At 39.0% G+C, this 21,042-nt stretch overlaps 1 long non-coding RNA gene across 2 annotated transcripts in view; it reads left to right on the top strand.

Annotated features, from left to right (window-relative positions):
* The first annotated feature begins 330 nt into the window (after positions 1-330).
* LOC116274519 overlaps positions 331-21,042 on the top strand; it is an 81,491-nt gene continuing 60,779 nt past the window's right edge. For both annotated transcript variants that reach the window (XR_004183233.1, XR_004183232.1), the window contains exon 1: positions 331-3,478. This is a non-coding gene — a long non-coding RNA (uncharacterized LOC116274519). The remainder of the gene's footprint in view (positions 3,479-21,042) is intronic.

The raw sequence follows: 21,042 nt of genomic DNA, 5'->3' as shown, positions 1-21,042 counted from the left end.
CTGTTGGGACTGCTTTCTTTTTTTGACCTTCAGGAATTCCATATGTATTCCAGTGGCCCTCTGCCCTCTCTCATTGGTTTTAGACATTACAAATATCTTTCTAGATTTTTTAATTTTTTTTTTTTTTTTGAGACGTAGTCTTGCTTCATCGCCCAGGCTGGAGTGCAGTGGCGTGATCTCGGCTCACTGCAACCTCTGCTTCCTGGGTTCAAGTGATTCTCCTGCCTTGGTCTTCAGAGTAGCTGGGACTACAGGCATGCCACCACGCCCAGCTAATTTTTGTGTTTTTTGTAGAGACGGGGTTTCACCATGTTGGTCAGGATGGTCTCAAACTCCTGACCTCCGGTGACCACCCACCTTGGCCTCCCAAAGTGCTGGGATTACAGGAGTGAGCCACTGTGCGTGGCCTTCTTTCTCTATTTTTCAGCGTCCTTTAATCTTGTTGACAGTGTCCTTAATTGAAAAGAAGTCCTTAATTTATTTCTTTGATTGCCCTCATCCATGTCAAATTATATATAATTATATATAGTAAAAGGTGTTAACCTTTTACTGTCTGTTGGAATTTACTAAATGATATGACAATGTCATGTTAGATACCTTGTTCTTCTTTCACTTAGCCTTCAGCTGTTATACATTATTTTTTTCTGAACCCAGTAAACTGTGCAATCTTGGGTTTAGTAAAAGTCAGGAAATGGCAGGCCTTATTCAATAACAGAAAACACTGCAACTAATAAGGAACATTTGGTACTCCAGCACATTTCCTTGCATTCAGGCTGCTCACATGTGGATTTGATGTCCTGTGGTTGGGCTAGAAGATACAGCACCCTCCCCTCAAGGGCCCCTTAGGGTACCTGCTGAGACACATCAGGGCAAGCGGCAAACAGCTCTTTGGCCATCAGTGCAAGTGACAGCAAGTGTGAATCAGAACAAGCAACAGCTGGAAAGGAGCTCAGGGCTCATCCAGTTTGACCCCCATTTTACAGATGCAGGAAGTGGGGCCAAGGGAAATAAATGAGCTTGTCCAAGTCACGCAGCTGCCAGTGAATTGCTAGGACTAGAACCCAAATCTCTTGACTCCCAATTAGCGTGGTTTCAGTTTTTCTGCCTTCCCCAAGAGGAGGCCAGAAATCATTTTTTGAAGGTCTCTCAATCAGATCTTGGACTTAATCCAGGAGGTCAGCAGCCTCCAGAATTTGGACCCATTTAACCTCTCCAACCTTATCTTTGGCCATTCTGAGTTAGTCCCTGCCTCATTCCTCTAAAGCTCCATGCTCTACTCTTACCTTTAAGCCTTTACATATGCTGTGGTCATGCATGATCATGCCAGGCATCCCCTTCCTTCTTCTCCCTGCTAATCTCACCCTTCAAGTGCTCATCCTTGGAGGTGTAGTACTACCTCTTTCATGCCACTATCAACTAGCATTATTCTCTCCCTTCTTTAGGTTTTCATAGCATCTGCGGTCTACGCGAATGCAATTTAGGCTTGATTATATGCTACCTTTGTTTTCTGGAATATTTCTGTTGTACGACTGAGCGAATCACTTAATGTCTCTGTGCCTCACTCAATGTATTCACTAATAAAAAAGGAAGAGTTCATAAATCATTTCTAAAGATGCTTCTCTATAACAATCTATGTCTCCATAAGATTTTAAACTCCTCAAGGAAAGGGACTCTTTCTTCTATTTCTGTTGAAATTCCCTTAGTCTACTTGTTCTCAATGGGGACAAATTTACTCCTTAGGGACATTTAACAATGTTTGGAGATATTCTTGGTTGTCACAGCTGGGGAGGGAGGTGCTTCTGAAATCCAGTGAACAGAGGCCAGGGATAACGCTAAACATTCTACAACGCACAAGATGGCCCCCTACAAAAAGGGGGTTTTCCTGCTCAAAGTGTCTATAATGGCAAACTTGAGAGATTCTGCCTTAGTCTCTAGGCCAACACCATGAACATATAATAGACACTGAACAAATAATTTTGTCTTTCAGTCAAAGAGAATTATCTTCATAGAAGGGATGCTGTTGGATACGGAGCTGTCAGGGGAATGAAGAAAAGCAAGTGAGCACTCATGCAAAACAAAAGCTAAGTCAGAGAAGAGAATCTAATTTTCCTTAGTCAAGAGGGAGAGTAGGGAGTACTGTAAAGAAGAAAATGTTGGATGGATGAAAGCTGAGAGCTGAGAAGTTATTTACTTTGTAGGAGGTGTTGACTTAAATGGCTCATCTTTTAGATATCTCTAGGGGAATATCTCGTGATTGTGGTAAACAGTGGTAATAACATTGGAATACATGAAGGAAAGTTCTGGGAATGATAATTTACGTTGTCAAGAAGACCTGTGTTTAGAAGATCCTTATTCTTACCTCCCTTTGAAATAAAGTCTGGGTGATGAAAAGTGTCTTTAATTTACAAATGAGGCAAGGAAATTGGTTGGAAGAGCTCTGAACACTGACCCCTCCAAAAGACTCTTTTTCCAGTTCCCTACTCAGGATTTTTGGGGATGGGGATGATGGATGACTAATTGCTTTCAGTGACTCCTCCTAGTCTCTGCCTTGGCTGTGCTTCCAATGTTCTTCCTCATCATGCCATGTCTGTCTTTCTCCTTAGGTTACAACATGCAAGAAAACCAATTAATTATTTCTTTGTCCCCCATCCCCTCTCCTCTTCATCATTTAATAAATATAATAAGAAATATCCTAGGCATAAAAAATAGCTCCTGAAAACGTTGGGATTGGAGGGAAAATCCACGACCTAGAAATTCTCTTAAGATGGATATCATTATTCTCAACCTCTCAGAACACTTGGCAGGAGATTCCATTATTAGTTCTCCTTGCTACCAGAGGTATTTGGCAAGGTTTTTGTTTAGATTTCTTTTGGGGAAGACATGCTTAAATTAAACATTGAAATTCATGAGAATATTTCAGTTCCTTGTAAACTTTTCTAATCACACTTCAAGCGAGGTATTATTTGTGGCTTCTCAATGAGGAAAAGTTCTCCCGAGGGGGACTTCCAACAGTTCATTTCAGCAGATCTCTGAGTCGATGGTCAAATGCAGTGCATCATATAACAGGCTGAAATAGGTATACAAGCGTTACTCAAAACAGTTTTTAATGGCTTAGATTCTTCTCTGTTGCACAGGATTATAGATTGGATCATAGAAAAATGAGTTATTCTCAGTCAGTGATATCTGGATTCCTTTTTCAGTTTTTCCAGTAACAGAAAAGTAAAAGAATTGAAGCACCTCTTTTTTGTTTTTTCTTTTTTTTTTTCACTTTCCTGTAAAGGTTTTTTGGGAAAATATTCTGGGGCAAGGACTGAGTGACTGTGGTATAACCAGTGTACAGCTCTATGTATAATAGAAATGTGATGAATAAGGGTGGCTCATTTGCTGCCACTGTATTTTTTGGCAGATGAATGCATGACATCTCTTGGTAAAATGGCCCAGAAGAAACACAGGAAGGAGTTATGAAAAGATAACACCCGTAAGTGTGACTACACATTTTGTGGTCCAGTCATCATTTCTGTAAGTCTGGAATTTTGTTTTTGCATGCTTCTTTAAGGTTGCCTTTTCCTTAAAACACCATCCTGTTTCCTTAAAAACACCAAATAACATGGCTCAAGCCTGTAATCCCAGCACTTTGGGAGGCCGAGACGGGCAGATCACAAGGTCAGGAGATCGAGACCATCCTGGCTAGCATGGTGAAACCCCATCTCTACTAAAAAATACAAAAAACTAGCCGGGCGAGGTGGCGGGCGCCTGTAGTCCCAGCTACTCGGGAGGCTGGGGCAGGAGAATGGCCTAAACCCGGGAGGCGGAGCTTGCAGTGAGCTGAGATCCGGCCACTACACTCCAGCCTGGGCGACAGAGCAAGACTCCGTCTCAAAAACAAACAAACAAACAAACAAACAAAAAAACACCAAATAACAATCTACAAGGAACTGAGTGTAAGAAACTTGAATTACTACTATAAACTCTCTCTATTTGTGGGCTTCTGCTTGGGATTTTTTTTCTTCTTCCCCCTTTTGTGATCACTTAAAAATACAACGCTAAAAGAGTTAGGGCAGCTCTTTGTTTGGTCTCTGGTTTTGCTTTCATAGGTCTTTTATGTCTGTGTGGCTGGGTGCAACTGAGCAACTGAGGCTGGTTTTACAAGAAGCTACCAATAAACCTCAGAATGGGAAAAGATGAGTAAACTCTTACTCTGAAGGCAGAGTTTGTATGACAGATGAAAGGGAGATCCCTTTTACACTTTATGAGAATGCATTATTTAGCGAGGCTCTATTTGATAGTTCTCCTGATTCCTTATGTGGGAAGGTATTGCTCAGCCACTAGCTACTTGTTATACTCATTAGGAAAATGGGTTTGCTCAGTCATTGAGTTTTGAGCATTTCACTTTAATTCTGTTATTTTCTTGAATATAGAGGGTAAAACCTTCTGCAAATAACTTGAAGAAGCATGTGGTAGGCAGAATTCTAAGAGGGCCCCAAGATTCTGGACCCTCCTCCATGTACACGTCTCCTGCATAATGGATATGATGCAGGACCGTGAGTGTAATAGAGTTTACTCCTGTGATTAGGTCATGTTATATGGCACAGTTTACTTAAGAAAGGGGGATGATCTGGTGGCCTGACTGAATAACATAAGCCCTTTAAAACCAGAGAGTTTTCTCCAGCTGGTGGTTGACAAGGAAGGCAGAAATTTGACACAGAGAATTTGACATATTTTTATTGGCCTAAGAATAGAAAGGGCCACGTGGTAAGGAATGTAGATAACCTCTAAAGGCTGGAAGTGGTTCCCAGCTGGCAGAGTTCAGTCCTACAACTGTAAGGAAATGAATTCTGCCAACAGCCAGAGAGCATGGAAAAGGACCTCAAACCCTAGAGGAGAATGCAGCCCCACCTTGATTTCAGTCAGGGAAGACCCTGAGAAGGGAATTCAGCTACACTATATCCAGACTTCTGAGCTATGAAAATTACGAGATAGTAAATTTGTGTTTTAAGTCACTAAGTTTGTGGTAATTTGTGACACAGCGATGGAAAACCAATATGAAGCAGGAGAAAGGTTTTGGAAGAAGAAAGCTATGTAAAAACAACATTCTCATGTTTGTTTCTAAAACAGAGTCACTGTGATGGCCAATTTTGTGTGTCAACTTGGCTAGGCTGTGATGCCCAGTCATTTGGTCAAACCCTAGTCTAGATATTGCTGTGAAGGTGTTTTGTAGATGTCGTCAACATCTACAATGAATTCACTTTAAGCAGGGGTGATTACCCTCCATAATGTGGGTGGGCTTCACCAATCAGTGCTGGTTTGAAGAGCCAAAACTGAAGTTTCCCAGAGAAGAAGGAATTCTGAGAGACTGTAACATCAAAATCCTGCTTGAGTTACCAGCATGCCAGCCTGCCCTGTGGATTTTGGACGTGCCAGCCCCCATAATCCTGTGAGCCAATTCCTTAAAACAAATGCTTTCATGGACAGTGTGTTGGTCCAGTTTTTGTGGAGAACCTGGACTGATACAGTTATAAACTCAGTCGCCCTTGGGGACTACACACATGGATGAGGTGTGTTGGCAGTTGATTTGACACAGTAAGGAATAGCACTTGACACTCAGCTACAACATGATGCCCTCTCAAAGGCAGCAGCTCATACACTGGGCCACAAATTGCAACCAGCCAGGAATACACGCCAGGCACTGCCAGGTCTTTTGATTTTTTAAAAAGTTTTTAAAGCCAGAAATCCAGAATTTTACACAAAATTGCCCAAATTCTAAATGTAGGCTATTTATTCAAAAAACATATATATTTTTAAAGCGTCATGTGTACCACAAGGAAACAATCAGACATGTTCAGAATATGAGCTGTCTTATAAGACACACTGCCCTGGTCTCTTCAATAAGTCAAAGTCATTAAAATACAAGAACAACAAAAGCAGACCAGGGCTGGGAGACTGTTGTAGATTAGAAAGATTAAAAGAAACTAAGTTGTGAAGTGTTGAAGTGTGATAATGTCTGTAATTTATTTCAGAATTCCTTTCTCTCCCTTACTCTTTCTCTCTCCACAAAAACACACACAGTAAAATGTTACCAATGATTGAATCTAGATACCAGGTACATATATGTTTATTGTACTATTTCTTATATTTTTTGTATGTTTGAAGCATTTTATAAGTAATTTTTTAAACCACTTAGCAGAGTAGACCACACATATATGCCAGAGGATTCCAGTTTACAATCATTAGCAAGCTTTACCACATTCTGTGTGGTGAAACAAGGGAATTTCAGGAAGAACCAGTCAAGCAGAACAGGAGGCTTGACTGGTAGCACCCTGTGCACTTGGTCTGGGGAACAGCATCTGTGGACTCCACACAGAACTGAGCCTGGGAGGCCAGGATTGGGTCACCTAGAGGTCTGTGTGACTTCAGCCGCAGAGGGGATGAACACATGATGGCAGGAGCAGCAGAGATCTGTTGCCCTTGATTCCTGCACTCTGGGGCAGCCTGACTCAGAGACAGTATGCAGGTGAATGAGCGCCTCCTTCCTTACTCAAAGCCTCAGGCACCTGCCATTCTGTTCTCCCCTAATAGCCCTGGGTCCTGTCTGAGCCAGGGGTGATAGTATTTGACCTCACTGAGTGTTAAATGACTGCCAGAAAGAAGAGCTCAGTTCTCTACCAGCCTGCCCCATGGATCCCCAGCAGGCCACCTCACCAGGCAATAGGACGCAGACTAATTGAATTTGCCTCCCACTCAGACAACTGTTCAGGCCCATTTTGAAATCATGCATTACATATTTCTAGAGATGTTTGTAAGTGCAGCAAACACATTTAAATGTTTTGTGATTGGCTAGTTAAGAAAGAGAAAAAAAATTAAAAATGAGTATAGGGACCAGGATCTCCACCAAGCTCTTTACTGGAGTTGGTCTTCACCTGGAAACCTTCATTGCAGAGGCACTGGTATCCGACAGTGACCTTCATCCCCTTACCTTGGGTCTTTTCTACTGCAAATGTGGTCTCTTGTACCCATCAGTTCTTCTCCAACTCTTTTCCTTCCACACTTACTTCCTCTAGGCTGCTAGCCCTGTGCATTTACCTGTCCAGAATATTGTTCCACAAAGCTCTTCACATAGAGAGATGTGAGACCCATATGGAGGTCTCTTGTTCAAATGAGTGCAAATGTATGCATTTCACAGATGGCTTGGGCTACACTAATATATTAGTATCCTATTGCCACTGTAACAAATTAGTACAAATATAGCAGCATTAACAAAACAGATGTATTGTCTTATGGTTCTGGAGGTGAAAAGTCCAAAATCAGTTTCACTGGGCTAAAGTCAAGGTGTTGGCAGGGCTGTATTCCCTCTGGAGGCTCCAGGGGAGAATCCATTTCCTCGCTTTCTGGCTTTTAGAGACCACTTGTATTCCTTGGCTCAAAGCCCTTCCCTCCATTTTCTAAGCTAATAATGTAACACCTTCAAATCTCTCTGTGACTCTCTGCTTCTAGCATCACATCTCTCACTTGGACTCTTTTGCCTCCCTCTTAGAAGGACCCTTCCAATTACATTTGGCCTGCCTAGATAATACAGATAATATTATAATTTATTATCAATTGTAATCTCACCATCTCAAGATCCTCAATCACATCTGCACAGTCCCTTCTGCCACATTAAGTAATATATTCGTAAGTTCCAGCAAGTAGGGACTGAACATCTTTGGGGGCTGTTATTCTGCCCATCACAACTAATGTTTAGACTAAATAATAACTGTAGAATACGGGTTTTTATTATTTTGCTTGAAATCTATTTTTAAATGGCGATAAGTCCAGCTGATTTTTAAAGCTATAGCCTAAACAATCATTTTCACTCAGCCTCACCATCTTCCTGTCATAGTTGCTTGGCAACTTTAAATGTCTTTTGCTTTTGCTTGTTTTAACAGAACTGTTCTTTCCAGTTTCTAAGCTATAACCCTCTCCTCTGTTGCCCCTATTATAAACGGACCTGTTTTCCTGTATTTTTCTTTTTTACAAATTTTGGGGACAAAATTCATTAAGAATTTAACTACTTGGATGAAATAAGAGTGAGAATTTTAAAAAATAGTTATACGCTGCATAATGATGTTTTGGTCAACGATAGGCTGCATATATGACAGTAGCCCCAAAAGTTTGTAATACCATATTTTTACTGTACCTTTTCTATGTTGTGATACATAAATACTTACCATGGTGTTATAATTGCCTATAGTATTCAGTACAGTCACATGCTGAATGGGTTCGTAGCTTAGGAGCAATAGGCTATACCATATAACCTAGGTGTGTAGTAGGCTATACACCCTTTAGATTTGTGTAAGCACACTCTATGATGTTTGCACAATGACAAAATCATCTAACAATGCATTTCCCAGAATGTATCCCCATTGTTGTTAAGTGATGCATAACTGTATAATCATTGGTGAAAGACCACTGCTTAATAAAATCTATCAAAGTATGTATATTTGCCAATTGTTTTGATGTAGCCATTTTTTTATCATGAGTAAAATAATATAGGAACTTAAATTTTTTCAGTATAACAAAGGATGCAGTAATATCCTTACAAAGATGAAAGCTAACTTGATACTTTAACATTTTTCAAATAAATTAGAATTTTATAATTTTCAGCCCAACCTGTAACTCTAGATCAGTTTCAACAAAGTTAAGTGACACATCCATCTTTTTTAAAAAAAATGAATTTGTAGAGGTGGGGTTCTATTTTGTTGCCCAGGCTGATCTCAAACTCCTGGGCTCAAGTGATCCTCCTGCCTCGGCCTCCCAAAGTGCTGGGATTATAGGCGTGAGCCACTGCACCTGGCCATCCATTTTTTAACTCCATAAAGAAATGATCTCTATAAGATAAAATATAAATACCTATTTTAATAAGTAAAAGGGATTATTTGAAGTGAGACAGATCCTTTCATAGAGTATCTTACCTATTTTTAGAAGTGAGATGCAAGGTCTTCCATTTACTGTAAATAGTGATGTCCATATGAAAAGCCTGGCTATTTGTATCTGGGGGAGAGAAGGGAAATTCCTACAAGAGTTGCTTTTCCAAAATTGAGTAGTGACATAAAATTATCTTCAGTTTGTAAATTACTGTTGATTATGTTTTTAGTTCAAATATCTCTTTTTCCTTGTCGTAAATCACTTTGGTGTTTTCCTTGGAATTTGAAGTAATCTAAGCTGAAGTGTTATCGGAACATTTGGCAGGAATTCAGGAAATGGCCCTTGAGCATTTTGGTATGTGTAAATCCAAGAGGACTACGGTGAGATAGAGTATTTGGGGCATGTGGGCAGAATAGTTTTGTGATTTTTCAGCTGTCTTAAAACAGTGTCTGGAATCTTTGCAGACATTTAAATGTGTCAATTTTAAGTAGATATAATCTTCATATGGCTTGCCTTCTTTTTTGTCACTTTCACCCCTACAAATACACGCATACTTCATAGACTGTCATCTGAACACAGCAAGGAATGAATGAGATGCTGCTTTATTTCTTCCAGAGTAGATTGCCAAAGATCATATCATTGGTCTGGCATTTAGGATGGAAAGAGAGTTGTTCCCTAAGAAAATTATGATGAGACCTTAGTCAGTGCACATTTGAGAAAGTATCTACACATCTCAGAGAAGCTATTTTTCCAATTATGTTATTTTGCTAACTAATTATTATGTAGACTCAGGGAAGATATGACAAAATAAGGAGGCAGGTGTAACCTCTGCAGAACGGGAATTCAGTCCCTTCCCTTTGTCCTGGATCTGAAGCAGTGGTAAAAAACAGTAAGAGCCCATTTAACTAATTGCCAGTACTATTTTTCACTTTCTCATTCATTCAGCTATTCAGATTGGAGAATGGAAGTATAAGAGGTCTTTTAAACTATTTGGAAAGAAAAAAGATCTTTATATTCAGGCTCTATCTAGATGAATAAATGATTTGCAAAAAGATGACAACAAAACTCCAGAAGAATGAGTATTTTCATCATTGCGAAATAGGAAAGGCCTTTCTAAGCATAGTGTAAAACCAAGAAATCCTAAAAGACCAACATATTTGACCACATGAAAATGTAAAATATTTACATGACAGAATATACTCTGAACAAAGTTAAAGAACAAGTGAGAAAGATGGGGAAAAATTTGAAACATACATAGCAGATGAAAGGCTTATACAGAAAAAAATAAGGAAAAAGAAAAACTCAATTAAAGAAGAAACGCTAGTTAGCAATAAACCTGCTAATATCAGTAATACAAATTAGGCTGGGTGCCGTGGCTCATGCCTGTAATCCCAGCACTTTGGGAGCCCGAGGCCGGTGGATTACTTGAGGTCAGAAGTTTGAGACCAGCCTGATCAACGTGGTGAAACCCGTCTCTACAGAAATACGAAAATTACCTGGGTTTGGTGGCGTGCGTCTGTAATCCCAGCTTCTTGGGAGGCTGAGGCAGGAGAATCACTTGAACCCAGGAGACCGAGGTTGCAGTGAGCTGAGATGGCACAGTGGCACTCCAGCCTCTGCGACAGAGTAAGACTCCATCTCAAAAATAAAAAAAAAATTAAAATACCCACTCTATATGAATATAGATATGCATATATACAGATATACTATTTGGTAAATTAGATTTGACAAAACTAAATAATCTGATAATGTTCAATGTCTGGTGTTAGTGAGAATAGGAGACAACGTAAAACCTAATTGAAGGGAGTATAACTTGTTATAACCTTTTCGGAGTGTGATTTCTTAGTGCCTGTAAAAGTAATAATGTGCTTTTCTTCTACCCAGCAATTCTGCTTCTACCAATAGATGAGAATTTGACAAGGATGCTGCAGAGGAATTCTCACATCAGGCAAGGAGTCCAACCTGCTCATGTTTATTGTCCTGCACTGCTGAAAATCTCTATGGCTAGTATGGAGAGTAACGTCTCTTTTCTGGTTGTAAGGCAGATCCCTTCTCCTGTAATACTTAGTTTGGGTTCTATACAACTGAAGTGAATTTTTAGTGACAAGCCCATCAACAGTGAACTTGCTCAGAGGCTCACTATCTACCTTAGTCCTCAGTTGTCAGGATCCCATGTGGATATGAAATAGGATGCAACTTGCAGTGGAAAAATCATGTCTCCAGTATGCTAGGATTGAGGCAGCACCTCTCTGCCTCTGCTGACAGGGGAGAGACTGAAGGAAGCTTAGCAATTCCCAGGGAAGTGATGTTATCTTGTCTGTGTGGTTTGGTTCATGCCAAGATGTCTTTGGATAACTTTATAAATAGCAGGTTATACTGAATACTAAATGCAGTGTGAGCTAGGAGAGGAAAGTACCTGCCTTTAGGTCTACCTTTATTCTTTAATAAACAAGGTAATTTACCTTGGGGCTTTGTGTTACTCTCTTATGGATTAGAATTTTTTGACCAGGTACAGTGGCTCACACCTGTAATAGTACTTTGGAAGGCTGAGGTGGGAGGATTGTGTGAGGCCAGAAGTTCAAGACCAGCCTGGACAACATAATGAGAAACCATCTCTACAAACAAATTTTAAAAAATAAAAATTAGCTGAGCGTGATGGCTTGTGCCTGTAGTCCCAGCTACTTGGGAGCCTGCGGTGGAAAGATCACTTGAGCCTGGGAAGTCAAGGATGCAATGAGCCGTGATTACATCATTGCATTCCAGCCTGGGCAAAAGAGTGAGACCCTGACTCAAAAAAAAAAAAAAAAAAAAAAGGAAGTTTTTAATATCCTCTGTTTACTTATGAGAATAGTTTGTTTTGTGTTATATCAAGAAGAAGCCAAAATGTAGCTAAGAGTTTTCGAGAAACTTAATAACCATAATCAATCTCTCTCTCTTTTGCCTTACTTGCTCACTCTCACTCACTCTCTCACAAGTCCAGGTACAGTTGGTAGTTTAAACCAAAGTAATTTACCGTAACTACACAATCAGAAGCTTCCTTCCTGGAATTTATATTTATTTCTGAGTATTAACCTAAGGGAGATGCAAACAGCCATTACCTCTACCACTCATAGACATACGTAGTCTCTTAGCCCCCCTGATCCAGATCTTTTGGATGACTTCAGAGGGTCAAATGTTCCAGGCGAGGAAAGGGGTGGGAGGTGTACTCAGATCACACTGCTAACCCCATGGGCAGGGTCTGGAATCCTGTTAGTGCAAAGAAGTGTAGAAGCATTTCTGTAACATAGTTGAATAATTAAAACAATGAACCAATACCAAATAATATTTCAAAATGAGAGAAAGTAATTTTAGATGAGTTGTCTTCTCCATTTGAATTTAATTGGCTCTACTAACTTTTTAACCCAGTTCAAATTCTGCCCATTCTTCCTGGTTTGAGTCTATCTTTGCTTATCCCTTCTCGCCAGCCCTAATCAGTGTGCCTCCTGGATTTTCTGTATTAAGTTACATCATCCTTTTGGACAAAAATAAATCTCATACTACTATTATAGCACTCTCTCTTCTACCACAGAGGCATTATCATTCTGTTTGGACCAGTGATTCCTCCTGTGTTTCTGTAGCTTCTTTCCAGGGCCTCTGCTAAACCATGAGACACCTTTTTGAGAATGAAATAAAACAGATTCCCCTCAAGGACTGTGCAGCCCCAAGCTGGGGACCTAAAACAAACAGTACTTTATATTTCATTTACCATTCACCTCTTCAGCCAGGTGCCTTGTGCAGTTAACAACCTTTGTAATGGCATGTGGTCTCCCTGCCCCTTCCTACTTCTGCTCTAGAGTATAAGAGAGATAAATGGTTAGGAAGAAGGATGCTGGAAGGAATAATTTATGAAAGTCAAATGCAGTATCAGGCCAACTCTGGCCACAGCAGCGACACTGACTGTTTATGCACTCACCCCTCTTTTTATGGATTTCTGTAGAATATTAAAATGAGATTCATTTGCTCTCAGAGTTTTGGCAGGTACCCCAAATTTGAGAACCAAATATGCTAGCATTCCAAAGGGAGGTATTGAACCATCTAGGCAGGATATGCTTGGAGACAGTGACATCTGTGTTGCTGGCATTAGTCCATTGGCCAGATCCAGGTGACATAATAGAGAGGATCAGAGATACCAGGTTGGAGAGCATCTTTGGAGAGAGTTGTCAGTGTGTGGGGGCACTGGGGAGGGAGGGGAGGGAATGCATCTGCCATTTCAAACCAACTAAGGAGAGCTGGAAGATAAACTCTCAGAGAAGTTGACATGTGTCCCCTGGAGTATGAAGGAAAACATGAGGAGTCTGAAGAGGGGAAACTGTCTCTAGTTTGCTGCTCTGGAGTCATGGAATAGAGAGTTTCATTGGTCATAAGTTGTACTTTCAGGGTTTGGTGAGGCAAAGCTGTTTCCCCTCAGTCAGATGAGAACCCCATGGAAGGGACTAGATTGGGTCATTTTGTGAGAGACACCAAGAGGACCTTGAGAAAAGGTGACCTCAACAGATGGAGATGAATTGTCAGAAACCATGGGGCTGGAGTCCAGCTGATCTCTTTGGGAGATTCTTATCCATTGTAAGTCTTTGAAGAATCTATAAAAATGCTTCAGAAGAGAGAAAATTAGTATTTAAATTCTGCATCCTGAAAGGGCATGTATGCTGAATTATAACACACTAACTGAATAAGGCCTTTCTTTTACCTTTCTTACCTACTGGATTCCAACCATGGAATTCCAAACAAAACAAAACAAAACAAAACAAAAACCAGCAGGTCAGACTGACCGTGGATGAGGTGAAGCAAGCAGGAAAAGAGAAGCAACTTCTGCTACCCTTCCCTCACTGGTGATTTCCTGGTGTGGCAAAGGCCAGAGCTAGAGGAGGGGAGAAACTTAAAATTAAATTTTGGAGCATTGATAATACACAGGGTGCTAAATATGAATAATGAATTTTTTTGTTATTGTTACCTGAGAGTAACTGAGAGTAATTGAAAAAACCATGAGATGTTCTGGAACTTTTGTCCAGGAGCAGGAAAGTACAGAGAGAGGTAGTTCTGTGGCATGGTGGTGGGAAAGAACATTGGCTTTCTGTTTCTACCTTTTCAAGTTTCAGTTTATTCACTGAGTCAGTGCTGTATTAAACACACAGGGTCCTGCTTGCAGAGAAGCATGTATATGTTCTGGATCTGGCCCCTCTCACCTTCTCAAGGGTGGCAGTCCTGAAGTTGTCTCCTTCCTCTTGTGCACCACTGACTTCTCCTTCACTACTGGATCTTTCCTACTAGCATATAATATAAAAATGACTTAGCATCATCTCTCTCAAAAAAAGTGATCCCATCCTCCCTTTAGCTATTGCGCAGTTCCCTGTTTCCTTTCACTGAAAAATTTCTGGAGGGAGCCATCCAACCTCAGGGTCTATGTTTCCTCATCATTCATTCTCATCCTAAGCCCACTCCAATGGGCTTTCATCTCTGCCACACCCCTGAATGGGCATTTATCAGTAACAGCAGTTCTCTACCCACATCTTTGATTTCTCAGCTGCACACAGTAGGAATGGTTGGTTCCCTCTTCTTGAGACATGTTCTTCTCTAGGCTTCTGTGCTGCACATTTATCTGGACTCCTTCAACTCTACTGGCCATTTCTCATCTGCTAGCTCTTCCTCCTTCATCAGACCCCATCCTTGGCCTCTTCTCTTCTTGGTCAACATTCTCTTTTAGGCACTTTTACCCGGTCCAGGGACTTCATTGGACAGTGCAGATGTAAAATATTTCCATCCATGCAGAAAGTTTGATTGTTCAGTGCTGGTGTAAAAAAAGAAGACAAAATGCCCTATTAAGTAAAGCATACTTGAATCAGAATCAATAAAAATAAAGCAAAATCAGGGACATCTGTATGTGTGTGTATACGTGTGTACGTTTGTGTATGTGTGTGTGTATATGTGTATGTCTGTGTGTACATAAGTGTGTGCATGTGTCTATGTGTACATGTGTATGTGTGTGCATATGTCTGTGTGTACGTGTGTGTGTGTGTTCATTAAGGAAAACACTTCCTTTGCCTGTGACAGAAAAATCAGCCCAAATTCTCATAAAAGAAAAGAATGTATTGGCTGATAGATGCTGAAAAGTTGAAAGATCCAGGGGAGCTTCAGGAGCAACTTAAATGAGGGCTTAGCCAGTGTCCCCAGGATCCCTCTCTCTGCTCCCCATCCTCTGAGCAGCTCCACTTTTAGCTCTATTGACTCCTCATATATAAAATATGTAAATATGTTTATATATATATAAATATATACATATATACACACATATATACATATATACACACATATATACATATATAAAGAAATTTATTATAAAGAATTGGCTCCCATGATTATGGAGGCTGACGAATGTCAAGATCTGCAGAGTGAGTCAGAAATCTAAAGACCCAGGAGAGCTGGTGGTGCAAGTCCAAAGTCCAAGTCTGAAGGCCAGAGAACTGATGGTGTAATTCCAGTCCAAAGGACCCAGGAAGAGCCACTGTTTCAGTTTGAAGGTACTCACACAGGAGGAATTCCATCATACTTGGGAGAGTGTCAACCATTTTGTTCTAATCAGGACTTCAGCTGAAGGGTGAGGCCCACCCACATGAGGGGGACAATCTGCTTTACTCAGCCTACTGATTCAAATGACAATCTCATCCAAAAACATTGTCACTGAAACACTCAGAATAATGTTTGACCATCCTGTGGCCCAGTCAAATTGATACATAAAATTAACCATCATGATTTCACTGGACCTCATTGGTCCATGGTGCTTTTTGACCTCTAAAGCCCAAATATAGGGTCATCTATATATGGGTTGTGAAAAGAGGTAAGATAGTCCCTATACAGGAGAATTTGAGGACTATTGCCCAAGAAGATAAGTGGAAGCTGGGGCAATAAACAAGTGTCTACTACAAGCTGCAGATTTGAAAGTTAAAGTGAGAATGGAACCAAAAAAACCTCGAGTGACTGCTATAAACTAGGCACTGTCCTAAGCACTTTATATTACCACTGAGCTGATAGACTTATTGAAAAAGTTTGCTTGTAGCCTTTTCTTCCCTGTAGATTTACAATGTAGAAATTCACATCCCTTATCCCCAACCCACAATAAGAAAAACTAGGATTATGTTTCTAAAGGTGTAAACTCTCTTGCCCCCTTGGGGAGTAAACTCTTTTTAAAATGTAGTGTTTCTGGTCAAGAAAGCAAATTTGCTGGGAGGTTGTAGGCCACTTTGGAGACAATTCTAAGAACACTTGTCTTCTTTTTTTACCCCCTTTTAAACTAAATTCCTGACTTACCTAGCCAAAGATTTAAAAACACAGTAAGGTGAAGAGGAAGAGTTTGTGTAAGACTGATATTATTTATTTCTTAAATATGTGTAAAGATTCACCATTGAAGCCCTTGTGAAAAGAGTTTTAATTTCTTTCAATTCCTTTAATAGATATAAACTATTCAACTTCGTAGACATAGAACAATTCAATATATAGATTCAATTTCTTTAATAGATATAGAACTGTTGAGATTTTCTATTTCTTCTTGTGTCCATTTTGGAGTTTATTTTTAAACAATATTTTATCTGTTTTATCTCAATTTTTAAAATTAAGTGACACACGATTGTTTATATTTATTAAATGTCTGTAGTGATAATTTTCCTTTATTCCTGATATTGGTAATTTGTGTTTTCTCTCCCTCTTTTTCTTGATCAGCATTAATAAGGACTTATCAATTGTATTACTATTTTCAAAGAACTAACTTTTGGCTGTTTGCTTTCCCTATAATATGTTTTTTAGCCTATTAATTCTGCTCATTAATATTTTCTTTCTTGTATTTTCCTTGGATTACATTTGTCTGAATAAGGCTTATTGATTTTCAGTCTTTCTTTTTTTTCTCATCTCAAATATTCATTTGCATTTGGAACTGTAAATTTCCTTTTTGGCATCACTGTTTAATAAATCACTTTTATTATCATTTTGCTCGTATTTTCTAATTGTATTTGGTTTTTTAATCCTTGAGCTATTTAGAAGTATATTGCATGATTTCCAAATATTTGGGGGATTTTCTAATTATCTTTCTCTGATTTATTTATATTTTAATTCTATTGTAGTCAGAGAACATATTACATATAATTTGAATCCTTTGAAAAAAAAATTAAGACTTCCTCTTAGGCTAACATACAGTGTGTTTGGGTATGTCTGCTATTAGTACAATGACATCAGCTCTCTTTTGGTTAGTGTCAAGATGATATATCATCTACCATCTTTTCATTCTCACCCTTTCTGTATCTCTATGTGTATAGTAATTATTGTCTGTAGCATATAGTCAAGTTTTAAAAATTTAATCTAACAATCTTTAAAAGAATTTTATTGTTTGGCTCATTCATATGGAATGGAATTACTGATATAGTTGGGTTTAAGTCCACTATCTTGCTATTTATTTTATTTCAGTTCATCTGTTCTTTGCTTATTTATTCTTCTTTTCTAGTCTTCTTTTGAATTAATCAAGCATATTTTATTATTTCATTTCTCTACTTACTATATGGTTAGTAATAAATTGTGTTATTATTTTATGATTTCTCTGGAGACCATAATATGCATTCTTTTTGTTTTTTTACATGGTATGTCCTCTTTACTTCTGTTTATAAGCCCGGGCATTGTGCCTTATACCTGTAATCCCAGCACATTGGGAGACCAAGGCTGGCAGATCACCTGAGGTCAGGAGTTCGAGACCAGCCGGGTCAACATGGTGAAACCCTGTCTCTACTAAAAACACAAAAATTAGCCAGGCATGGTGGCCAGCACCTATAATCCCAAGTACCTGGGGAGGCTGAGGCAGGAGGATCACTTGAGCCAGGGATGTAGAGGATGCAGTGAGCTGAGACTGCACCATTGCACTCCAGCCTGGGCAACAAGAGTGAAACTCTCTTTATTTTAAAATGAAATTTAGGCGTGTATTGGAGTGTGGCGGTGTCTGTGCGCTTTATCTAGAAGGATACACCATTCATTAGTAGTTTGTAACTCTGAAAAGAAAGCTGACATGACCCTTGCATGCTTGAGAGGATCTGTTACAATGTAATCTGAGAGTCTCAGTTGTCCCATATATGATGTCCACTGTTCAATTTTGTAAATCAATGAGTTTTCCTGTAATCCCAGCATTTTGGGAGGCTGAGGCAGGAGGACACCTTGAATCCAGGAGTTCGAGATGAGCCTCTTCAATGTTTTTATTACTGAATCTCTGGGGTGTCGATTTTTCTGGCCAGAAACTTCTGTGGACATGGTGCCTTTGCCCAAATTCTTGTTCTGCATCCGGGAAGAATGAGGTACACAGACAACTCTCTGCATATCTCTGAAGCTCTCAGCAAAGAGGGTAGTTCCACTCTACCGGTGCGTCCTCTCTGCAGCTCTAGGCTGAGAGGGTACTCCTCTCTGCAGCTGGTCATCATATCCCGACGTCTCTCGGCCCTCTCTGTTCTCTGTCCATCGTCTCAATATGGATTCTTGACAATACTTTTCCTCCAGCCTTTGTGCTATTGTCACATATTTTGTTTATATGTTATAATTTCAACAAGACATTATTCTTGTAACATGAAACAATCAATAATATTTTATTTTTACCCACATATTTACACTTTCTGATGCTCTTTATTTCTTCTTTAAGTTTTATGCCTTTATATGATCACTTTAAATTTTTTCTTTAATTAATTTTGTAGTGAAGATCTGTTGGTTAAAAATTCATTTTCATTTGGGTGAAAATTTCTTTACTTTTCCTTCATTTTTGAATGATATTTTAAATAAGCATAGAATTCTAAATTGACAGTCTTTTATTCCAGGACTCTGAGATATTATCCCATTATCTCCTGGCTTTCATAATTTATGTTGAAAAGTCAGCCATTCATTTTGTTGTTGCTCCTTTGAAGTTAATGTATTTTTTCCCTCTGGATGCTTTTAAGACTTCTTTTAATTTTTCATTATTAGAAGTTTGACAAAAATATGTCTGTTGTTTTCCTTTTATTTATCTTGCTTAGAATTTGATGTGCTTCTTGAATCTGTTGAATAATGTCTTATTAACTTTGGAAACGTTTTGGCTGTTATTTCCACAAATATTGCTTCTGCTCCCATTTATTTCTCCTTTTATTCCAGAATTTTAAATAAATATGGTATACCTTTTAACTATCTTGTATGCTCAGTTTTCTTTTTACACATTCTTTTCATCTGTTCTTGGATTGTATATTCTTTATAATCCTATCTTAAAGTCTAATAATTTTATCTACTTCTCTGTCCAGTCTGCTGTTAAATGTACCTAATGTGTTTTACTCAGATGTTATATTTGTCAGTTAGAGAATGTCCATTTGATTATTTTACAAAAATTTAAATATTTTTATATTCATTATCATTGCATCCATTTCCCCTATTTTCTTCCATTTCATGTAGTATATTGAGTTTTTAAATAAAGTTCTCATCTGCCAGCTTCAATATTTGGATTATCTGTGGGTCTGCTTCTATTGTTTATCTTTTCTCTTGATTATAATGATCAGTCACATTTTTCTGCTTCTCTGCATGTCTAGTAATTTTTTAATTATAAACCAGATATTATAAATAGAAGCACTGCAGAGGCGCCAGTTGATGCCCTATACTAGAAAGAGCTTCCACATTCCTCTTTGGAAACACTCTTAGGATGAAGGTTTTATCTTTGAGCTGAATAGGGGCTAAGTTGCAGCTTTAGTAAGACTTAGTCTGCTTCTGGTTTTTCTCTGTTCCTCAAACATAGCTATTTTGGACTTTTGATTACAGCCTGCAGGAATTCTGTCTTCTCAGTTCTGAAAGATTGTGGGGAATTTAGTGCTGTACGTTAGAGGTTTTGAACTTAGCTCTTTAGCCTTGCACCCCTTGTCCCATTACAGCTTCAAAATCTGGAAGATGTCCTAAGCAGGGTGGCTGGCTGTGTGTTTGAATGGCAAGACTTCTTCCTTTAATTAGACTTTTTCCCCTTAGCACCATGAAACTAGAGGAGATTTTATTATGACTTTTTGAAGTCTTTAAACAAATGCCCCAGCCTTCTTTGCATAGCCCCTGAACCCAGAAGATGTCCCGGGGGAAAACCAGCTATGTGTTTAGCACTTACCAAGTTTCTGGTTTCTCCCACCGGCCCCACGTGTCTACCAAAAACCTCTCTGGTTTCTCTTTCCCCAAGTAGATTCCTTCTTTATAAGTCAAGTCAAATTCTCAGTCCATGCCCAGAATTGTAAAATGTCCCCAAGGAAGAAAACAATTGGTGATTTATGTAGCCTTCATTGCTTCCTCATTTTCTGAGATTCTTAAAAATGTGACTTTCTTAATTTATCTGGCTCTTTATAATTGTTGCAATGGGAATTCTAGTCTGCTACGAACTTACTACATTTTATTCAGGAACAGAATTCCCCTGATCCTTATGTTTTAAGAGTAAAAGCCCACTAAAATGGGTACAACTTCAAAGATCGAGAAAGGCTATGGCCTGCCTTCAGTACTTGGATTCCTGGAGGAGTGAAGTTACATTGGTGGTCCAGACTTGGGCCCTTAATTGCAGAGGCTCTGAGAAAATAAGTCATATGGCTTCAGGAGATATTGCTAGACTTGATGCAGGAAGGAAAGCTGTCAGAATGAATGGGAGGTTTTGAATGAACCATGTAACCTTGCAGTAACAATTATAGTTAGTGGCAATGAAAACTGATAAAATGACTGAGTCCCTCCATTTTCCTAGATATAAATTCAAATATGATTGAAAGATAAGAGAGGTGTCCTTCCATATTTTTATGGGTGGTGTTTAAATTAAATTAAATTTGATTCTGAAAATTGAATAAATTTTTACTCTATGTTTCAGAATACCTGTTGTACTGTTATTCTTACAGGTATGACCAGGCAACTGAGTACAAAATTGATTCAGAGGTATGGTACTTTGAATATGAAGCTTTATGAGTACCTTAAGTTTATTTTGCTTATATTGTCCTTTTTTCCCTATATACACACACACATACACATGTGTGTGTATATATATAAATGTATATATTAAATATGTATGTGTGTATATATATATTTTGCTCTACTTTCTATTTTCAGTCATTGCTA

The sequence above is a fragment of the Papio anubis genome, chromosome 4, assembly GCF_008728515.1.
Source record: "Papio anubis isolate 15944 chromosome 4, Panubis1.0, whole genome shotgun sequence".
Taxonomy (NCBI): Eukaryota; Metazoa; Chordata; class Mammalia; order Primates; family Cercopithecidae; genus Papio; species Papio anubis.
The sequence above is the reverse complement of the archived record's forward strand: the minus strand, read 5'-3'. Positions and strand labels throughout refer to the sequence as shown.